General features: G+C 35.9%; 1 protein-coding gene, 1 long non-coding RNA gene and 1 pseudogene across 32 annotated transcripts in view; 1 reads left to right on the top strand and 2 right to left on the bottom strand.

Moving 5' to 3' along the window:
* Nrg4 (neuregulin 4) overlaps nt 1-22,965 on the bottom strand; it is a 188,931-nt gene that overhangs the window by 53,945 nt on the left and 112,021 nt on the right. The window lies entirely within an intron of this gene.
* On the bottom strand, nt 2,263-19,773 carry LOC125613374. Its single transcript, XR_007343946.1, has 3 exons — nt 19,593-19,773; nt 14,340-14,344; nt 2,263-2,273 (listed from the first exon to the last, which is right to left on the bottom strand). It is a non-coding gene; the product is annotated as an uncharacterized LOC125613374 (long non-coding RNA).
* On the top strand, nt 18,756-19,564 carry LOC107137914 (annotated as a pseudogene).

The raw sequence follows: 22,965 nt of genomic DNA on the forward strand, positions 1-22,965 counted from the left end.
ATATATATATATATATATATATATATATATATATATATATATATATATATATATATATATATATTTACACACACACACACACACACACGCATTGGAGTCTTACTCCACCATAAGGAAGAATGAAATTGTGTGATCTGCAGGAAAATGAATGGAACTTGAGAAGTTTATGTTAAGTGAGATGTCAGGGGTCAAGTCAAGGGTTATATATTTTCTCTCATATATGGAAGCTAGAGAGGAAAAAGGAACAGAAAGGGGTGTGTGCGTGGGGAGGGGAAATCTCATGAAAATAGAAGACAAACCAGTACAGTAAAGGAAAAGGACCCTGGTGGGGGGAGGGGAAAAAGAAAAAGGGGAAGTACTGGAGAATGAATTGATTGACCAAAGTGTGTTGTTATATTGTGTACAAGTATGAATATGTAACAATGAATTCCATTATCATGTATAATTAGAATGCATTTCTAGTAAGTTGCTTTTGTATGCTCAACAGCTCTAAATTATCCATTCCGCCCCACCTAGTTTTCTCTGTGAGAAACAGAACTTAGTTCCTTGGCTGAAAATTGTAATTGATAGTAATGAGAGAGAAATCATGACAGAGAGATACACCTGAGTGTACACTACTCTTGTTTTTCAAGGAAAACTGGTAGTTGTTAGAGTCTGTAAACAAGTCAAAATAACACCTGGCATTTTGCCAGGGGAATGTTAGAGTTCGTAAACAAGTCTGGATGGTGCCTGGCAAAATGCCAGAGGGAGCGGTTTGAGAAGTAACAAAAACAAGCCATTAAGTGTGGAGATTCCTGATTGGTTGACTGATGTATCTAGTTTATGCTAATTAGATAAGCTGTGTGGAATGTATAAATACTGCTCCTGTCCTGCAATAAACGGCTCCTACTCCTGCTGTATCAACGTACACAAGTTATTCGTCACCCCCCGGTTATTTTGCTGCAGCCGGACTGCGGCAGGTAGTTTTCTTCAAAAGTAGTAGTTTTCAAGCTTTTTAGCCTCGAAACCAAAGGACCCTAGGACTTACTGAGGATTCCAGAATATTTTGGTTTATGTGAGTTAGAAGTATTGGTATTTATGCCAAACTGGAAATTGAACCAATTGTTAAAAAAAATGTTTACTGATTCATTTGAAATAAGAATAATAAATACATAGCATATGAAAAATAACATCTTAGAATTGTTATGAAAATGATTTTGACCTAGTAGAACCCCTAGGAAAGAAGAAGTATAACTAAAGGGTTAGTTTGCTTCAGAAAATGAAAAGGCATAATAAAAAACAGAACTTGCTATGTATATTTCATTTTGTCTTATGAATCTGAAAAGAAGCTAGGTGATATGTTGAAATTTTAGTAAGGTTTTCTCAGTTATAATGGACTTGCTTTCTTGGTTTACTGGTTAATGCTTTAAGGTACAATATCAAAGACTTATCTTCTGTGTGATCTGCTCAGAAAGCAGTGATTCGGTGTCTTATCAGAAATTTTTTTCTGCACTCAATATTGACTTTTTAATTCCTTCATTATTTATGAAAAAAAGCAAGTAAAGCAAATGTGGGGAGGAAGAGGAAGGAAATCAAGATTCCTTATAAACATGTTACTTTTTATGTTATTTTAAATGTTTGTTGTCCCTCTGAGTAAAGAAGTAAAAAAGTATTATTCCTCAGGCGCCTATGATAGTATCTTAACCAAGTGTCCAAATCTCTGGTCATTTTTTGATTTGGCTTTCCCTCAATTGTATCTTGAATATAGGGAAAATAAAATATAATTTTCTGTTTGGTCAGTTTGAGGTTGGCTGAGGAACAAAGCACCAAGCAACCAGCACCTGCTGAAGAACCACCAATCAGGCACTGATAGATCTACCTGTCAATTAGTGGGGTCTCCTGACCAATCCTGGATCTCAGCAAGCTCCCCCGACCAACCCCAGTATGACAAGGGACTCTAAAAACCTCCTTTCCTGTCCCAAGCCCTCCCTTTCTGCCCTAAGCCCAATAAACTTCCAGTCGGTTGAGCCCCCCTTCTCCCCAGACTCACCCTGTTGGTCTGGAGGGTCTCACCCCTAGCAAATCTCAATAAAGCCTCCTTCAGCAGCCTTTTTAATCTGCCTCCTTTTTTTGGGTCCCCACTGCCTGACCTTACATTTTCCAGATACTATATACCTAAAGAAGATTGCTGGAAAAAAATTACAAATTACAGCATGCCTTTATTTGTTCAGTTTTTCATGCGGTGCTAAGGATGGAACCCAGTGCCTCACACATGCTAGGCAAGTGCTCTTCCACTGAGCTATAGCCCCAGCCCAATTTTTTTTTTTTACCTTAAAAATTAAAAGATGATAGAATAGTAACCCAATAGTAACAACAACAACAATAAAAAATCCTGAGAAGTTCCTGGAGATTTCTCCATGTTCTTACTTTCACAGTATGTTTTTTTTTTCTTTTCTGAGACAGTTCTCACTATGTTGCCCAGGCTGATCCCTACTTCCTGGGTTCAAGTGATCCTTCTGACCCTGGGCCTCTCCATTGGCGGGGACTATAGACCCATATCACTTTGCCCAGCTCCCATGATTTTAATATCAGAGCAAATACAGATTAAAAACTCATGGAACAGTATACAATGTATTCCAATAGAGAATATTACCCCTCTCCATTCTAATATTATGGGTTGCAAATATAAATTAACCACAGGCATTATTTGTCATCCACATATTTTTTTAATTTAATTTGACATTTGGCAGAGGCTCTGCTCTAGGATACTGGCTAGAGTTTCTATTTTCAACCAAAAAAGATCAGTTCCAGAGCTGCAAGGAAAAGGACTATGCAAAGTACTGCAATCTTTTCTTTACAGAATATAATCTTGGGTACAGGTTCTGATATGATATTATTATTGCTTCTCAGGCTTTTGGCTATGATCAAGTGTGATATGAAATGGTTTACACTACTTTTAAATAAAACCAACAAGCTGAGTCAAAATTTCCAGGATTCTTTATGATTCAGAAGCAGACAGTTTAGGAAAGCAGACTAGTAACCCAAAATAAAAACAGCACAGGACTTAATGAACTAATGAGGGGCATTTGTTATTGGAATTTGTTCATATTCCTGTTGATATTTTAGTGCTCTATATTTTTGATATTAAAAAATCCTTTCTCTTTAATTTAAAGCTATCAATATCCCACAAAAATTTAGTATACACTGTTTTTATAAACTAAAACAATATTTTTGAATGATCTGATTTCTCTTGACCCCCAAGTTCTGAAGCTCTGACTCTTCACTTTTCATGGCAATGTAGTTATTTGCGTATATTCATCAAGAATCTGTTTTCCTTTGTATTAAGATAAAACTAGAAAAATCATAGGACTATCAAAGCCTAAGGTGAACTGTCATATTTGAGAATGATTCTCCATTAGGTAAGGTGAGCCATTTTTACAGAACTATGCTGAATTAATTGTGGCTCCTGAAGAGTTATGGAAAATAATAATCCTACAAAACAACCCCAAAAGAAAAGCAGAGACAATGTTCCAGAGCTGCAAGGAAAAGGACCATGCAAAGTACTGCAAGCTTGGGAGCGGGGAGAGGAAACTAGCCAAGTATTAACCTTCCAGTAAATCCTTCCCTGATAACAATGGGCCCCAAAGGAAGGAGGGGAATACTGAATGTTAGGCTCTGGACTTTAACCTCCCTCCATTGCTAATTATTCCTAAAAGGACACACAGTATATACTGAACAATAAGCCCTGAAGAAAGGAGAGAAATATTGAAACTCTGGGAAACAATAAACTCCAGAAAAAGAAATATCCATCCCTCACAATCTGGACTCCTATCTCTCCAAGTAATAATGAGTTTCAACCTTTTATAGCTGCCCTCCTGAGTTAAAAGTTTTAATCTACATAACCAGCCCCTGACTATATGAACGGCAAATCCACAATTTCCAATGACGAAACCACCCTAATTGTACCCTAGGTGCCCAAGTCCACAAAGAACAATAAACAGCTTCCCTGAATCTGTTGAGGTCTGCACCGTCATTTTGTGCTTACAGATCCAATAACTACAAAGTCCACCTAGTAAGACTGGCCTCATACCTAAGTTATAGGCTCCAGATGGTAAGGAAGTCACTTATTGTCAGTCTAGGAACCTTAGTAAATTTGGGGGCCTTCAAGACAAAAGGAACTCACATAAATTTAGGTACTACAGGTGAAATCTGGTGAGTTTCTTAGGCTTGGCTTCTTGGCCTTGGGATAGTAGATAAAAGCAGAAGTTAATTTTGTAACCTTCATGGATATTCAACATTGAATGAATGAAATTTGCAAAAGCACTCAAGACCTATATATTTAACATTCTTCATGCACCCACCTAAGGCAGCACCAGCACTTCTTATGATGAAAAATAATCTTTGAGATTTTTATATTCATAATGAGAAAGACTGTCATAGAGAGTTACAAAAGAATTTGAAATGAACTATTTCTTCTTCCAGACCTAGAGACTGAACCCAGGGCTTTGTACATGCTTGGTAAGGGCTCTCAAACTAAGCTACATCCCCAGCCCTTTTTATTTTTGAGACAAAGTCTTGCTGAGGTTGCCTTCGAACTTGTAATCCTCCTGCCTCAGGCTCCTCAGTAGCTAGAATTACAAGTGTGCACCACCACACCTGGCTAGGTCCAAAAAATTTAATGACAGCTTTGATGAAAAATAAGTAAAAGTCTTGACAAATTGGAGGCATAAGATTTTGCTTCTTCTCTCTTCCTACAGAAAGTTAAAATATCAATATCTCTGGAAAATAAGACATTAAGCTACATTGACATTGATTCCTCACTGTGAATGCAGATTTTCAGAAAGAATGCATAGAATAAGGAAAATAATCATGAATGAAAAAGCAACAAAAAAAAAATTCCTGCTACTTCACAGTTGGTCCCTGATAACAACCACCTTTTTCTTGGGCAGTCATTAGATTCTGTTTCCAAGTTAAGCCTTGGGGACACAAAAGCAAGCAGCTGTGTGGTAGCAGAAAGGGCCAATAACCTGAAATAAGTTACTTTTTATCTGGAATCTCATTCCTACCTGATAAGGATCTTGGGATGATTCAGTGAGATAATGTATTTCAAAATATTTGACATATGGAGGTGTTCAATAATGTTTATGAGCAAATAAATTATCCTCTAAGCTCTTGAAAATGAGCTGCATTTGACATGCAAAAAAGTAAATACTAAAATGCCAATATATTCCATTTTATAACCTCTTATGTAAGTTGTTCTAAACATGATATTCAGAAAATGGAATATATCATAGTTGGGTGCAACTGATTGCTTGCTGCTTTCTTATTTATGAATGGTGATAATTAGGAAAAGTCTGAGAAGGAAATGTATATAAGTGGAGAAAGGGATACTGCTGCCACTGAGCCATACCCTCAGCCCAATGGTGTGAATATGACACACACAAAAGGTTTGATTGTAAATTTCTGGAATTTATTTATTAAAAAATTAAATTTTGTATGTATAGAGTATTTGATTACAAACTAATACTATCTACATAAGTCAATGAAGACAGGATAATCAGTTTTCTAAAATTTCTTTAAAAAGTTTTTGATAGTTGCATGTAATTTTTTAAAGTGAGTATAAAGCTAATTAATTTGACTGGATAGCTAACTTGTGCTATATTTTCTTCCTATTGTGTTAATGCACTCAGCTTGAATTTCAGAAACAATAGTGTGCTTTATTCCAGATTGTAAATTACAGTAAATTCTTACGAGTACAATGTAAGTCCATAATAGAAATGCTGACACCTGAATATAGCAGAACGGCTCAGCATAACCATAGTTAGGCAGTAATAGCATTAGCCTGTGCTTATGTCAGCAAAACTCTTTCATACTGTTCTTTCCTTATCTCCCAATAGAGTGGATTTTGTACCCCCCTTTTTTTCAGTTGGGCTGTTTTAAATGACACTTATTTGAACATATGGGTATAGAGGGGAAACACAATTTTGTTGTCACTTTGAAATATTATCTATAAAGATCAAAATAGCTGAAATTAAAATTTGGTTTAAAGGTTTACATTTTATTAAAATGTTACATTTCCTCCAATTCTGACTATTTTAGATCAATAAAGTGCTGACCAAAAAAACACAAAAACATACTAAGTCCCAATGTCAACAATAATGATCATTCACTGTGCACCCAAATCTGATATATTCCATTTTCTGAGTATCATGTTTAGAACAACTCATGTAAGAGGTTATAAAATGGAATATATTGGTGTTTTAGTATTTAATTTTTTGCAAGTAAAATTAACTTAATTAATCTATTATTAATTATTAATATAATTAATAAATTAATTATATTAATATAATTAACTTATTAATCTTCATGTCTCCTTCATATGCCCATTCTCAATAATTTAAATGAATTCTTATTAAAACAAAATAAGACAAACAATAAAGAGTTGAGTTGAGATTACACTGCAAGTGTTTTGGGCTTCTTTCTTAGTTTTAGTTTATAAATCTTATAGCTATCATGTGAAAGACTTTTAGAATTATTTTATTAAGTGCAGCAAAACCAGGCCATTTATGATTTTTTTCCCTGAAAAACATTTGTGTACATATGTAAAGTACCTAAAACATTATCTTTTATTGACTCTTTTATTATTTCTCATCTGATAATCTTAGAATATGTTCAAAATACATGTATGAGAAAAAATTTTGCTTCACAAGGGTCTACAGTTTAGAACTGGACAAGAACCAAATGTTTGATAATAAAACAAGTAGTTTCAGAAGAAAAATAAACTGAAAAAAACGCATCTCAAGCAACTTTTACAAAGCACACAAAAACCTGCTAGCTTTTCCAAACTGTAGTAGTCTCCAGGGGATAGTTAAAGGAAAAAGGAGACTAGTAAAAGCAGAAATAGTGGGAATGGATTGAAAAACACTGAACAAAAAATTCAAAATGGATAATTTTTTTTCCTTTGGGGATTTTTTTAAACTGATGCTATTTGGTATAATCAAATATAACAAACCAACAGAAAGTATAAGGACAGGCACACTCAGTATGAATGTCAGGCATAATCTAGGGTATTTCCAAGCAAAAGGTAAAGTGTTTTAAGGTCTTCTCTTTTCTTGGGCATCCTTTCACCTCACTTTTCACAGTTTTCTGTTGCTACATGGCATCAGAGGTACTTAGGACATCCTAGTGCAGCAAAATTAGGGAAGCTTCCATGTTCCAAATTACTCTGTGCTTCCTATACCCCTCAGAGGTTTTATTCAGTTCTAATAAATTGATACCTATCAAGTAATACTTATTCATAACTAAAGCATTAATCCCTCAGGATCATCTGCATTAACATAGAACCTCACAATTTATAGATAATAATCAAGTCACATTGTTAGAAGAAATATTTCATATTCTGGATTGAAAAGTTCATATTTATTCTTTGATCCTTATCAATGCTATACATGCTATTTTTCATCATTTAAATGTGTATTTTAGACAATAATGCTCTGTATGTTTGATAAAACAGTGGGAATATGGCCAAGAATGTTAGATGTCCTCCCTAGACCATTATATTATCACTTTTGTCCAATTTTAGAATCCCTAGGTAGGCATAGGGCTGTGTGAAATAAAGACTGCACTTCTCAGTCCCTGTGTGGGAGGTATAGTCATGTAACAAAGTTCAACCAAAAGGGTGTCAGAAGGTGATGGTGTAACTTCCAACTTCAGAAAAGGTCATAAAGAGAAGCGTCTTCTTTTCCTCCTTCACACTTTTTAAAAAGGTGTAAACCAAAGATTACTAAAATATGAATGGTAAAATCAAAAGAATCTGAGATTGGGCAGAAGCCGCAAAGTAACAGCTGTAGGGATTATCAAAGGAGCCCGGTGTGGTAGATGTCAGTGTGCACCATTAAAAATGCTTTGAGAAAGTGAAGGACTCATTTTGACTCACAGGAACTAGGTTTCTTATTACAATGGCCTGTGATGAAACCAAAGAATAGAAGATCAGAGAAAGAAAATAGCATAAATGTTTGAGTATGCTGAAACACGGAGGAAATGTTGACCTGAAAGGCTTACTGTGGATGGCAGTTGGAAGATGAACTTTAGCTCATCATTACACAACTGAAGAAGCATTGGAAGGTAGGCAGCAAGAATATGTTTTACTACGGTTAGACTAAAAAAACTGAGGGAATGAACTGATAAAACAGGATGATTACATATCAACAAAATAGAAACTATACAACTTATAAAAAACTGTGAAGAGAAGGGGAAAATAAAATGGAGGGTGGAGTGAAGACATAGTTAAAGCATATATTGGCTGGTAGTCATAATTTAGCAACAGAAGGATAATCATATTAAAGTTATTTTTTTAACACTTTGGAAAAAATTTTACCTAAAACTGAAGGGTGAAAGAGAGAAGGGGAAAAGAAGATACATGTTTTTGTTTTTTTCCCATTACTGCTCCTTGGAACCAATGGAGGTTATCTAAAGAAATGGGGGAGAACTTTTGAGAAAGGTTACAAACAAAAAAATACCACAGCATTGACTAACACCAAACATACACCATAACAACAAGTGTTAAAGGGGTTTCAAAGAAGAAGATGGCCACAAAGTAAAGTTCAATTTTATTGTGACACACATTTAAAATGAAGTGACTTTCTATCAGAAAGACAGAAAATGAAAGATTGGGGGAAAATGAAGATCAGAAATCATGTTCTTAATATTAGAAAAGATAAAATTCAAGATAAAAAGTATTAAAGTAGACAAAGCATTATTTTATAATGCAAAAAGAGCTGACTCACAATGAGGATGTAACAGTTATTAATATTTTTACAGCAAATAATATAGCAGATATAACCATGAAGTAGAAGTTAGAATAGGTAAAGGAAAAGAGAAACACAGTAGTAATAGAAAACTTTACTTCTCACAGTCCATAATAAACAAAATAGAAAAATATACAAGAATATGGAACCAAAAAAACATTATTAAGAAAGATCCGACTGATATATTCAACTCTCTGTCCTAAAGAGGGTAGTCCTTCTATATCAATGCCAAAAAATAGTAAAAAAAAAAAAAAATACTAAATGTTAGACTGATGAACACAGCCTAATTCCATTTTAAGATTGGGAGCCATCTTATCACAAAGTCATGAAAAGTTAATTTCTGTTTTACTATAAATTACTGAGATTTCTAAACTTGCTTGGAATTCCTGCCCATGCCTTGAACTCACCCATGCCTGGCTTTCCCTGACCAGGTAAAAACCCTCTCTAAAACCTCAGTGGCGCCTCATACATTCTGATGTTGGGATATAAATTTATTTCCTATCTTTAAATGTTAAGTCATGTAGATCATTAACCTACTATCTGCCTTTGTATTATGCTTATCAAAAACCTGTTAGTTATAAGCTCTCAAGACACCCCCTTTGCAACTTTTTGTACTATAAAACCTTTTTCCTGGAGAGTTGGGGTGCTGATCTCTAGCCTGGGATGGGGAGAGACAGTCCTGGCCAGCCTTTGTGTACACAATACAACTTGCTTTAATTTGATTTAAAATTGGAGTTGATGGCCTTTTATTTGTATTGTGGTTCAATAAGGCCTCTAAAAAACAAAAACAGAATCTCAATAAATTCCAAAGAGGAGGAAGACTACAGACAACACTCTGATAACAGGCAAAAATATTAGAGATAAATAACAAAAGTGGAAAACACAAGGCCTTTCCACCTGGAAACTCCTTGAGTCAGAGGATAGAAAGACCAACCTTGTAGCATTTCTAGAAAACAACCAATATTAGATTGTATGGGATGTGGCTCAGCAATGTTCATAGCAAAATTCATTAGTTTTAAATACTTGAGTCAATAGGAAAGAAAGAATGAAAACAAGCTAATAAGACATCATGATGAAAAATATTTTAGAGATTAAGAAGATGGAAGAATAGAGAAGGTCACATTCCTAGCTGCTCCATGGAGTGAAACCAAGAAAACTGACAGGCAGCTTCTCAGCACGGTGAGTGAACAAAAAAAAGCAGGGGGACTTTACTGGAACTTATAACTGGACATTCAAAACAGATAGGAGACTCAGGAGTTTGGATATAATAAAATAAGGAGGAAATCCCCAGGGTACCAGCAGCTTCTGTGGCCAGGTCAGAAGCACCAGCCAGAGCAGTCCCTACACAAGCAAAGTGGAGGTATAAGGGAATTAAAAGAATCCACATTTTTAGGAGGCCTGAGGAAAGTCTGGGTACTGTGTTTAGAGATCAAGGACATTGCCCAACAAACCTGAAAGGCACACTGCACAATATCCTTGTGTGGGAAAGAATCCACCATCTCTTCAGGCAGCCTGTGGAGGACTAAGGAAGGAACCATTTTGCAGCTGCAGTGTGGGAGCCAGTGAAGGAGCCAATTCCTAGAAAACCTGAGTTTAGCCCAAAATACAGGCTCAGTAAACACACACTGCACAATATAGAGTGTGCTTAAGTGAACAGGAGAAAATCAAACATGGAGAGAGGTCTACACAGGGAACAACTGTCATGGAAACCCACTGGGCTCTACTCCTCCCTCTCCAATCTGGCTGCTTACAGGATTGGCTGGGAGAGAAGAGTTTGGCAGGGAATTGGGAAGGGCAGGGATGAGAATGATTGAGTTTGGAAACTAAACTGAAGACCAGGAAACATGGGGGTGAAGGTGACATAGCAGACTGAGAATTGGCTCCTCTACCACACAAGTGGAACCCAGGGGAGATCCCTGTAGTACAGTCTTCTAGCATTGACCAGCAATTATTTGGCCCTGGAGGTGCACTGATTTAAAATCTCCAGTCCAAATGGCATTCAGCAAACAGCCTGGAGCCCACCTAACCCTAAACCCTGCCTTCAGGAATTCTGCCTCTGGGATTACCTCTCTCACTCCAGCAATCTGGAGGGTGGAGAATCATGTTCCAGAAGACCCCATTTAAAACTGCTGAGAAGAGAAGCTGAGAATCTTTTGAACTCCAATGGAAAGAATTCTTTAACTTTTCATCAAGATTTTTTTTCTTTTCTCTGTTTAATTGTGACCTTAACAGTACATGGACATTTATACATACTCATATTTGTTTTTTTCTCATTTATAGCATTTTTGAAGCCAGTTATTTTTCATGGATCAGTTTTTTGAGGACTAGGATGTTTGACTAGTATATTTTAGTTTTGTAATATGTTCTTTTATTTTTAATTTTTAAAAACTTTTAATTTATATGTATTGTTGTGTACCTGTTTCCCTTCTCTTTCTCCCACTAACAGACAATGTGTATTGTTCTTTCATTCTTCCTTTAATTTTTTACTTCTATCTTTTCTTCCGTCATAATCATCACATACTATATTTCTTCTGTTCTGTCCATCATTTGAAATTGTAAACCATTTTGTAAACTTACTGTTTTTATTGTAGGCAATAACTGATCATATCATTTTTGTTTATTATGATAACTTACATCGTTGATGTCATAGTAGGAACTATTTAGTTTAATTCTGTATATTATTTGCATTGGTTGTTGTTATTATTTGTCTCCCCCTAAATGATGAGGTACTAGAAACCTTCAGGGACACTAAAAGTCAACTGGGCAGAAACTCTACTGATTTAGACCTATACTATTAGATGGGTAGATACACAAACAACATGAAAAAGCAAGGGAACAAATCACCCCAAACAAACCAAGATACTCCATTAACAGAATCCATCTCTTACTCCAGCAATCTGGAGGGTGGAAGAAATGTCAGAGAAAGAGTTTAGAATGTACAAATGTTAAACTGATCTATGAAGTAAAGGATGGTATAAGGAGTTAAATCAGAGAGAAAATACAGGAAGTGAAAGATCACTTCAATAAAGAGAGATTCTGGGGGCAAAAAACAAGCAGAAGTCCTCAAAATCAATAAACCAAATTAAAAATTCAATTGAAAGCATCACCAACAGACTAGCTCACTTGGAAGACAGAGTTTCAGGCAATGAAGACAAAATATATAATATTTTTCTTTAAAGAGAGAGAGAGAGAGAGAGAATTTTAATATTTATTTTTCAGTTTTCAGCGGACACAACATCTTTGTTTGTATGTGGTGCTGAGGATCAAACCTGGGCTGCACGCATGCCAGGCGAGTGTGCTACTGCTTGAGCCACATCCCCAGCTCCAAAATATATAATCTTGAAAACAAAATTGACCATGGAGAAAAGATGTTAAGAGACCATGAACAGAACTTTCAAGAAATATTAGATAACCTAAAAAGACCAAATTTAAGATTTATTGGGTTAAATAAAGGCTCAGAGGTATAAATGAAAGAAATGTATAATCTTTTCAATGAAATAATATCAGAAAATTTCCCAAAACTAAAGAATGGAAAATCAAATATAGGAGGCTTATAGGAACACAAATATACAAAATTACAACAAACCCACACCAACGCACGCTATTATGAAAATGCCTAACATACAGAATAAGGATAGAAATTTAAGGGCTGCCTGAGAAAAATGACAGGTAATGTTTACAGGGAAAACCAATCTGGATATCAGCCCATCTCTCAGCCCAGACCTTCAAAGCAAGGAGATCTTAGAACAAAATATACCAAGCTCTGAAAGAAAGTGGATACCAACCAAGAATACCATACCCAGCAAAATTAAGCCTCAGAATTGATGATGAAATAATAACCTTCCATGATAAATAAAAAGTTAAAATAATTCACAACTAAAAAGCTTGCATTATAAAACATACTAAATAAGATATTTCATGAAGAAGAAATGAAAAAAGAGAAAAGCAGCAAAGGGAGGAACTACATCAAAAGATAGTGAATCAACGGAGAAATGAATTCAAATTAAAAACTAGAAATAAATCAAAATGACATGGAATAAAAATCATATCTCAATAATAACATTGAATGTAAATGGTCTAAACTCATCAATCAAAAGACATAGACTGGCAGATTGGATTAAAAAAAACAAGGCTCAACAATATGCTGTCTCCAAGAGACTCACCTCATAGGTGAAGACATCCACAGACTAAAGGTGAAAGTATGGGAGAAAACATATCACTCACACAAATCACATAAACAAGCAGGGGGGATTCCAAGATGGCAGGCTAGAGGGAGGCAGCATCCTGTGTTGCTCAGTGACCCAGATCTTACCTAGTCGGAATATTGCATCTCAGAGAGTGTAAGAGGACTCCTATACAGCTGATTTCCACAGAAATCACCAGCATTGTGACCCCTGTGCAGGGCTCAGAGCCTCAGCTTTCGAGCAGGACTCCGGACCCCTGGCTCCCCAAACCTAAAGCCTGCAGTTCTAGCCCATGCACAGCTCTCAAGCACCTTAGCAGAATCACCTATCAACACCTCTGCAGAACTCCAGACTGCGCTCTGATCCCACACAGGTCCCCTGGTTACTACCTACCCACAGCACAACACCACCACACGGCTCCCCCCACCTCACAAGATACCCCAGCACTGGAAGCAGACTGCCTCCATCTTGGATAACCTTTCTCGCTATATCTGGTGGGGGCAGCTCTCAGATCGGATCCCCATCTGGCCAGGTACCAGGTATCCAACTCACCCACCATCCCCAGCGGCGATAACTAGGCACAGTGACCACTCAACACAAAAACAGCTCCCAGTTGGGCAGGTGTGCAGTATGACAAGGGTGCCGCCCACCTGGTATGAGCCTTGGTGTGAGAGGTCCTGCAGGGGGAACTGCTAAGTGAAAGGGGATGGGACTAAAGTTTGGAGCCTAACAGAGAGACCAGGAGCTGGGAAATATCCAGGCAAGAGAGGGAGACAATACCGGGCACTCAAGTCAGACGAGCAGTCCCAAAAAGAGACCCTTGAGGTGCAGTCTCCTTGCAGGGACTGGCAGGTGGCACTCCTTATTTCCAGACACCCTACAACAGGACCAGTCTTCCCACCCTGGTTACCTACACCATCTTGAGGGCAGAGACACCAGCTTAAAATAGAAAACCCTACCAATTGGATGAGAAGAGAAACAGAAAAGATACGGATCTCTAAAACTAGCAACAATCCTGGTTTCTTCGTTCAAGTATTTTTTTCTCTCTTTCTCTTCTACCCCTCTATACTCCAGCCCTCATATCCCCAACATATGTGAAACCAAGAACTTTGCATGAAATAGAATTTTGAGGACTGAGTCATCTGAATAATATAATATAGAGGTGTTGTATATGCCCTTTTTTCTCTTTTTTCTTCTTTGATTTTTCTCCCCCCCTCCAAATTTTACAATTTTAACATCCTGTATTTTTCTGAATACATATATGCGTTTGTTTTATATACTCTACTATCTTCCCACGTACTTGTCTACCCTAAATTACTTCCTGTCTATTTTCTCACTACCAACTCTCTTCATTAGATTTCTCTTTCACATTTCCTAAGATATATTAACCCCATACCCTCACAACATTCCCCCTCAGCATACCATCCTACGCCCCACCCCCAGATCAATGTCTACCGTAAACCTTTTTATGAAACTACTGATTATATTTTGTATAATAATTGAATCCAACATTTCGGTGCATTGAGACTAAACTGTAAATGTCTTAATAACAACAAATTGTTCATAGGTGAAATATTGTGTTAACATTGTCTTTCCCCACAAAAGAGGGATCTTGGAACCTTACAAGAGCACTACAAACCTACAGTGTAAAAACAATAACACCCCAGACCCACAGAGCTGAAAAGGAAGACACAGTAGCAACATGAAAAAACAAGGGAAGAAAGTACCACAAACAAATCAAGACACCACATCATTAGAATCATTGGCAGCCACAGCAGAAAAAATGACAGAGAAATAATTCAGGATATACATGGTTAAAATGTTCTGTGAACTCAAGGAAGATATAAGAGAGCAAATACAAGCAGTAAAAGATCACTTCAACAAGGAGCTACATAAACAAATTCAAGAAGCAAAAGATCACCTCAACAGGGCATAGAGGTTCTAAAAAAAAAAAACCAAACAGAAATCCTTGAAATGAAAGAAACAATAAACCAAATTAAAAGCTCAAATGAAAGCATCACAAACAGAGTAGACCATTTGGAAGACAGGACATCAGACAATGAAGATAAAAATATATAATCTTGAAAAGAACATAAACCACACAGCAATAATAGTAAGAAACTATGAACAGAACATTCGAGAAATATGGGACAGCATAAAAAGACCAAATATGAGTTATTGGGATAGAGGAAGGCATAGAGGTCCAAACCAAAGGAGTGAACAATCTATTCAATGAAATAAATCAGAAAATTTTCCAAACATGAAGAATGAATTGGAAATCCAAATTCAAGAAGCCTACAGGATGCCAAATGTACAAAATCACAATACTTCCACACCAACACCAAGACACATTATAATAAAAATGCCCAACAAACAGAATAAGGAGAGAATTTCAAAAACCATGAGAGAAAGGAATCAGATTACATATAGGGGAAAACCAATTAGGATAACAGCAGATTTTTCAACCCAGACCCTGAAAGCTAGAAGATCCTGGAACAACATATACCAAGCTCTGAAAGAAAATGGGTGCCAACCAAGAATCTTGTATCCAGCATAATTAAGCTTTAGATTTGAAGATGAAATAAAAAAAAACATTCACAATAACAAAAGTTAAAAGAATTTATAGCTAGAAAACCTGCACTACAAAACATCCTTGGCAAAATATTCCATGAAGAGGAAACGAAAAACAACAATGAAAATCAGCAGAGGGAGGTAGTACCCTAAAGAAAAAACTAATCAAAGAAGAAAATCAAGTCAAGTTAAATAATAAAAACAAACAAATATGGCTGGAAATACAAACCATTTCTCAATAATAACCCTGAATGTTAATGGCTTAAACTCACCAATCAAAAAACATAGGTTAGCAGACTGGATTAAAAAAAAAGACCCAACAATCTGCTGCCTACTGGAGACTTATCTGATAAGAAAAGATATACACAGATTGAAGGTGAAAGGTTAGGAAAAATCATACCACTCACATGGACTGTTGAAGCAAGCAGGGGTTTCCATCCTCATATCAAATAAAGTAGACTTTCAAGCCAAAGTTAATCACAAGGGTTAAAGATGGACATTACATACTGCTCAAGGAAACCATACACCAACAAGACATAACAGTCATATATGCCCCAAACAATGGTGCAGCTATGTTCATCAAACAAATTCTTCTCAAGTTCAAGAGTCAAATTGAGCACAACACAATAATCTGAGGTGACTTTAACACACCTCTCTCACCACTGGATAGCTCTTCCAAACAAAAGTTGAATAAAGAAACTACAGAACTCAATAATACAATCAATAACAGACTTAACTGACATATGTAGAAGAGTTCAACCTGAATCAAGTGGATACACTTTCTTCTCAGCAGCACATGGATCCTTCTGTAAAATAGACTGTATAATATGCCACAAAGCAACTCTTAGCAAATACAAAAAAGTAGAGATACTACCACTCATTTTATCAGATCATAATGGAATGACATTGGAAATCAATGACAAAATAAAAAATAAAAATTTCTCCATTACCTGGAGACTAAACAATATGCTACTGAATGAACAATGATTTACAGAAGACATAAAGGAGGAGATTAAAAAATTTCTAGAGGTAAATGAGAACATAGACACAACATATCAAAATCTCTGGGACACTATGAAAAGCAGTACTAAGAGGGAAATTCATTGCACAGAGTTCATTCCTTAAAAGAAAAAAAAGTCAACAAATAAATGACCTTACACTACATCTCAAAGCCCTAGAAAAAGAAGGAAAAATCAGCAGCAAAAGCAGAAGGAAAGAAATAATTTAAATTAGAGATGAAATCAAAACAAAAGAAACAACTGAAAAAATTGACAAAACTAAAAGTTGGTTCTTTGAAAAAATAAATAAAATTGCAGACCCTTAATTATGCTAATGAAGAGGAAAGAGAAAACTCAAATTACCATCATATATGATGAAAAAAGACACTACAGAAATACAGAGGATAATTAGAAATTATTTTGAAATCTTATACTCCAATAAAATAGAAGATGTTGAAGGCATCGACAGATTTCTTAAGTCATATGATTTGCCCAGATTGAATCAGGAAGATATACACAATTTAAACAAACCAATATCAAGTGATGAAATAGAAGACGCCATCAGAAGCCTACCAACCAAGAAAATCCCAGGACCAGATGGATACACAGCTGATTCCTACAAGACCTTTAAAGAAGAACTAATACCAATACTCTTATTACAACTTATTTCAGAAAATAGAAAAAGAGGCAGCACTTCCAAACTCATTCTATGAGGCCAATATCAATCTGATCCCAAAACCAAGCAAAGCCACATCAAAGAAAGAAAACTTCAGACCAGTATCTCTAATGAAAAATAGATGAAAAAATTCTCAATAAAATTCTGGCAAATAGAATACAAAAATATTTCAAAAAGATTGTGCACCATGATCAAGTGGGATTCATCCCAGGGATGCAAGGTTGGTTCAACATTCGGAAATCAGTAATTGTAATTCATTACATCAATAGACCCAAAGGTAAGAATCATATGATCATCTCCATAGATGCAGAAAAAGCATTTGACAAAATACAGCACCCCTTCATGTTCAAAACACTAGAAAAACTAGGGATAACAGGAATATATCTCAACATCGTAAAGGCTATCTATGCCAAGCCTCAGGTCAACATCATTCTAAATGGAGAAAAATTAAAGGCATTCCCTCTAAAAACTGGAACAAGACAGGGATGCCCTCTTTCACCACTTCTATTCAACATAGTTCTTGAAACACTGGCCAGAGTAATTAAACAGATGAAAGAAATTAAAGGGATATGTATAGGAAAAGAAGAACTTAAATTAATACTATTTGCTGATGATATGATTCTATACCTAGAAGACCCAAAAAGCTCCACCAGAAAGCTCCTAGAACTAGTAAATGAATTCAGCAAAGTAGCAGGATATAAAATCAACACCCAGAAATCAAAGGCATTTCTGTATATCAGTGACAAGTCCTCTGGGAAGGAAATAAGAAAACTACCCCATTTACAATAACTTAAAAAAAAAGATACTTGGGAATCAACTTAATGAAAGAGGTGAAAGATCTATACAATGAAAACTACAGAACTCTAAAGAAAGAAATCAAAGAAGACCTTAGAAGATGGAAAGATCTACCTTGCTCTTGGATAGGCAGAATTAATATTATCAAAATGAACATACTACCAAAAGCACTATACAGATTTAATGCAAGTCCAATCACAATCCGATGACATTCCTCATAGAAATAGAAAAAGCAGTCAAGAAATTCATCTGGAAAAATAAGACACCTAGAATAGCTAAAGCAATCCTTAGCAGGAAGAGGGAAGCAGGTGGCATCACTATACCAGACCTTAAACTATACTACAGAGCAATAGTAACAAAAACAGCATGGTACTGGCACCAAAACAGACTAGTAAACTAATGGTACAGAATAGAAGACAAAGAGACTAACCCATAAAATTACAATTATCTTATATTAGACAAAGGTGCCAAAAACACGCATTGGAGAAAAGATAGCATCTTCAACAAACGGTGCTGGGAAAATGGGAAATCCAAATGCAAAAAAATGAAATTAAACTCCTATCTCTTACCATGCACAAAACTCAACTCAAAGTGGATCAAGGACCTAAGAATTAAACCAGAGACTCTGCGTCTAATAGAAGAAAATGTAGAACCTAATCTTCATTATATGGCATTAGGCCCCAACTTCCTTAATAAGACTCCTATAGAGCAAGAACCAAAATCAAGAATCAATAAATGGGGTGAAATCAAATTAAAAAATTTCTTCTCAGAGCTTTGGAAGGCTTGGGCACGCCTCAGCTCACAGCACTTGCATGTGCCCCGCGCGCCGCCAGGATGCCCAAGAGGAAGGTCAGCTCGGCTAAAGGCAGAGGGAAGGAGGAGCCCAAGCCCAGGTCGGTCCGCCTGTCGGCTAAGCCTGCTCCTGCCAAGGCAGACGCCAAGCCCCGGAAGGTGGCCGGCGAGGATAAATAATCAGACAAAAAAGTTCAAAAAGGGAAAAGGGGAGCAAAGGGAAAACAGGCTGAAGTGGCTACCCAAGAAACTAAAGAAGATTTACCTGCAGAAGATTTACCTGCAGGAGAGTCCAGCCTCTGATGAAGCAGAAGAGAAAGAAGCCAAGTCTGATTAATCATACACCATGTCTTTTCAGTGGTCCCGTCTCCCTTCTTGTACAGTCCAGAGGAATATTTTTATCAACTATTTTGCAAATGCAAGTTTTTTAGTAGCTCTAGAAACATTTTTAAAAAGGAGGGAATCCCACCTCATTCCATTTTTTAAGTGTAAATGATTTTTTTTAGAAGTGAAATAATTTGCTGGTTGTTTATTTTTGGGTACAACCAGAAAATAGTGGGATATTGAATTATGGGAGGCTTGGACTGTCTTTGGTGTCAGCTTAACATTCCATAGGTGGGGGGTTAGTTTTATATCCTACAATACAAAGCATATTAAATGGCAGTTTGGAGTCACAGTATTGCATTTAATGTCTTGAATATTTTAAATTAGTTCTATTCCTGTGTTTTTTAGTATAATTGTTTCCTAAAGAAGACCACTACTGGATCATTGCTGTCAGAATCGTATGTACTCTGTAACATCTTTGGTTGTGGAAATCTAGTTTTCCTAATATTTTTAATGTGCTGTGAAAGATGAAAAATTTGAGTATGTTGTGTTTGACAAAGTTTTGAATTAGTGGGACCTAAGTAACAACAACATTCAAAGATACTGGTACTTGATATTCTATTAAGAAAAAATTGACTTCAAATTAAAAGCTGGAAAGTCACTGGAATAACTGAAAAGGAATCACAGTATAAGGCTTTTTAGATTTCCGGTATGTGTGTTAAGAATTGTGTACAAAGTGAAATGTCTTGTGTACTGTTTCTCAATACAGCCAATAAAATCTCAAACACGAAAAAAAAAAGTTTCTTCTCAGCAAAAGAAATAATCTGTGAGGTGAACAGAGAGCCTACATCCTGGGAGCAAATTTTTACCCCTCATACATCAGATAGAGCACTAATCTCTCTCTTTTTTTTAATTGCTTTTATTTTTTAAATATATGACAGTGGAATGCATCACAATTCTTATTACACATATTTTTCATATCTCTGTTTGTATATAAAGTATATTCACACCAATTCATGTCTTCATACATGTACTTTGGATAATGATGTCCATCACATTCCACCATCATTGCTAACCCCCTGCCCCCTCCTTTCCCCTCCCACCCCTCTGCCCTATCTAGAGTTCGTCTATTCCTCCCATGCTCCCTAGAGCACTAATATTTAGGGTATATAAAGAACTTCAAAAGCTAAACACCAAAAAACAAACAAACAAACAACAAAAAAACAAAACAAATAACCCAGTCAACAAATAGGCCAAGGACCTGAACAGACACTTCTCAGAAGAGGATATACAATCAATCAACAAATATATGGAAAAATATTCATTATCTCTTGTAATTAAAGAAACGCAAATCAAACTACTTTAAGATATCATCTCACTTCAGTCAGAATGGCAGCTATTATGAAGACAAACAACAATAAGTGTTGGCGAGGATGAGGGGGAAAAGGTACACTCATACATTGCTAGCAGGCCTGCAAATTGGTGCAGCCAATATGGAAAGCAGTATGGAGATTCCTTGGAAAGCTGGGAATGGAACCACCATTTGACCCAGCTATCCCTCTCCTCCATCTATACCCAAAAGACTTAAAAACAGCATACTACAGGGACACAGCCACATCAATGTTTATAGCAGCACAATTCATAATAGCTAAACTGTGAAGCCAACCTAGATGCCCTTCAGTGGATGAATGGATAAAAAAAAGTGGCATATATACACAATGGAATTTTACTCAGCAATAAAAGAGAATAAAATCATGGCATTTGCAGGTAAATGGATGGCGTTGGAGAAGATAATGCTAAGTGAAGTTAGTCAATCCCCAAAAAACAAATGCCGAATGTTTTTTCTGATATAAGGAGGCTGACTCATAGTGGGGTAGGGAGGGGGAGAATGGGAGGAATAGATGAATTCTAGATAGGGCGGAGGGGTGGGAGGGTAAGGGAGGGGGCAGAGGATTAGCAAGGATGGTGGAATGTGATGGACACCATTATCCAAAATACATCTATGAAGACATGAATTGGTGTCAGCATACTTTATATACAAACAGAGATATGAAAAGTTGTGCTGTATATGTGTAATAAGAATTGTAATGCATTCCACTGTCATTTATTTATTTAAAAAAAATCAATAAAAAAAAAAACAAACAAGCAGGGGTTTCTATTCTCATGTCAGATAAAGTTGACTTCAAGCCAAAGTTAATCAGAAGGGACAAAGAAGAACATTTCATAGTGCTTAAGGGAATTATACACCATCAAGACATAACAATTACAAATACTTATGCCCCAAAAGATGGAGCAACCTATGTACATCAAACAAACCCTTATCAATAAGTGTTGATAGTTGAAGCAACAGACCACAACACAACAATACTGGGTGACTTTAACATACCTCTCTTACCACTGGATAGATCCTCAAACAAAAACCAAATAAAGAGCGATAGAATTAAAAAATATAATTAATAATTTAGACTTAACAGACATATATAGAATTTTTCATCCATTAATGACTGAATATACTTTCTTCTCAGCACATGAATCCTTCTCTAAAATAAACCATATCTTAGGCCACAAAGCAACTCTTAGCAAATACAGAAAATAGAGATAATACCTTGTATCCTATCAGAGCATAATGGAATAAAATTAAAAATCAATGATAGAATAAAAAATAGCAGCTACTCTAACATCTGGAGACTAATTAATATGCTATTGAATGATGAATAGGTAGCAGAAGAAATCAGAGATGAAATTAAAAAAATACTTAAATGTAAGTGAGAATAGTGATACAACATATCAAAATCTCTGGGACACTATAAAGGTTCACTACATGGAGCTCATTCATTAAAAGAACAGAAAGTCAACAAATAAATAACCTAACATTACATCTCAAAACCATAGAAAAAGATGAACAAATCAACACCAAAAGCAGTAGAAGACAGGAGATAATTAAAATCAGAGCTGAAGTCAATGAAATCGAAACAAAAGAAATAATCTAAATATTCAACAAAACAAAAAATTGGTTCTTTGAAAAAAAATCACTAGAAATAATAAACACTTAGCCAACCTAACAAAGAGAAAGAGAAAACTCAAATTAGTAAAATTTGTGATAAAAAAGGAAATACCACAATGGACAATACTGAAATACAGATGATAATCAGAAACTATTTTGCAAATTTATACTCCAACAAAATAGAAAATCTTGAAGACATCAACACATTTCTAGAGATATATGATCTACCAAATTAAATCAAGTGGATGTAGAAAATTTAAATAGATCAATTTAAAGTAAGGAAATTGAAGGTGCCATTAAAAGCCTACCAACAAAGAAAAGCCCAGGACCAGACAGATTCGCAGCTGAATTCTACCAGACCATCAAAGAAGAACTAACACCAATTATTCTATGAAATAGAAAAGGAGGGAATCCTTCCAAACTCATCTATGAAGCTAGTATAACCCTATACCAAAACCAGACAAAGACGCACAAGGAAAGAATATTTTAGACCAATGTCCCTGATGAACATAGATGCAAAAATTCTTAATAAAACATTGGAAAATTGCATACAAAAACATATTAAGAAGGTAGTGCACCACAATCAAGTGGGGTTCATCCTAGGGATGCAGGGTTGGTTCAAGATATGGAAATCAATAAACATCATATTAATATACATAAAAACAAGAATCATAGGATAATCTCAATAGATGCAGAAAAGGCATTTGACAAAACACAGCACACCTTCATGTTCAAAACACTAGAAAAACTAGGGATAGACTAGTTAGAAACATCTTAACATTGTAAAAGCTATATATGCTAAACCCAAGGCCAGCATCATTATAAATGGAAAAAA

Source organism: Marmota marmota, unplaced genomic scaffold (assembly GCF_001458135.2).
Source record: "Marmota marmota marmota unplaced genomic scaffold, marMar, whole genome shotgun sequence".
NCBI lineage: Eukaryota > Metazoa > Chordata > Mammalia > Rodentia > Sciuridae > Marmota > Marmota marmota.